Source organism: Limulus polyphemus, unplaced genomic scaffold, assembly GCF_000517525.1.
Source record: "Limulus polyphemus unplaced genomic scaffold, Limulus_polyphemus-2.1.2 Scaffold847, whole genome shotgun sequence".
NCBI lineage: Eukaryota > Metazoa > Arthropoda > Merostomata > Xiphosura > Limulidae > Limulus > Limulus polyphemus.
The window spans coordinates 194,946-196,201 of NW_013666457.1; the positions used below are offsets into that span (position 1 = coordinate 194,946).

The window sequence follows — 1,256 nt, forward strand, 5'->3', positions numbered from 1 at the left end:
TTTCAGATCCCTCACTGCTTTACATACTGGATTGTGATGCTAGTAATGTCAGAATTGGAGGAGTGTTGTCTCAGAAAGCGGGTGAAAAATGAACATGTGGTGGCCTACTTCAGTAGGGTCCCAAGTAGACCAGAGAGTAACTATTGTGAAACACGGAGGGAACTCCTTGCTATAGTAAAGAGTCTGACATATTTCTATCCTTACCTCTATGATGCCAGGTTTGCCATCAGGACAGACCATGCTGCATTACGCTGGTTAAGATCATTATAGAACCCAGAGGGACAACTGGCACGTTGGATTGGAAAAATAGACCAGTATAATTATGATATCAAATACAGAGAAGGAAAATCTCACGGAAATGCCAACAGACTGAACTGAAGACCCTGCAAAAATGGCTACAGATATTGCTGCAAAAGAGAGGTTGAACTAACCAGGTGCCATCAAGCTGAAGGAGTTGATGATGGTGAAGTGGAACCAAGTATAGATATTAAAGCAGAACAGGAGAAAGACCAAGATTTGAAGCCAATAATTGATTTTCTACAAGCAAGTGTTTTGTGCCCTGCTTGGGATAAGGTATTTAGCTTAAGCCCTGTGACAATTGGACACAATGGGACCAATTGACGCTTGAAGATAGTATTCTTCTCCGGAGATGGGAAACCGCAGATGGGAAAGTGACGACCTGGCAAACAGTTATACCGACAAAGTTACGGGAAGTTGTGCTACGTTAATCTCATGATAGTTTAACAGGAGGACATCTTGGAGTTAAGAAGACATTGAGTCACCTATGGCAGAAATTGTACTGGATAGGTATGAGGCAAGATGTGGAAGAATGGTGCAGAACATGCATTACATGTTGTGCTAAAAGGGGACCCATGCATAAGGGATGTGCTCCAATGAAGTTATATCAAGTTGGCACACCGATGGAAAGAGTAGCCATTGACGTTGCTGGTCCTTTGCCCCAAACTCGTGCTGGAAACAGGTACATTTGTGTGGTAATGGATTATTTCACCAAGTGGCCTGAGGCATATGCAATACCAAATCAGGAAGCTAAAACTGTAGCTTCGTCTATTTGCGATTTCTTCTTCAGGTTTGGTATGCCATATGAACTGCATTCAGATCAAGGCCGTAACTTTGAATCAGCTGTGTTCCATGAATGCTGAATGTTGTTTGGCATACGAAAGACCAGGACAATGCCACTTCACACACAGTCTGATGAGATGGTAGAAAAGTACAATTGGACACTGGGATAGGATTGG

At 42.8% G+C, this 1,256-nt stretch overlaps 1 protein-coding gene across 1 annotated transcript in view; it reads right to left on the reverse strand.

The window, feature by feature from the left end:
• Positions 1–1,256, reverse strand: part of LOC106460840 (sodium- and chloride-dependent GABA transporter 2-like) — a 92,136-nt gene that overhangs the window by 41,959 nt on the left and 48,921 nt on the right. The window lies entirely within an intron of this gene.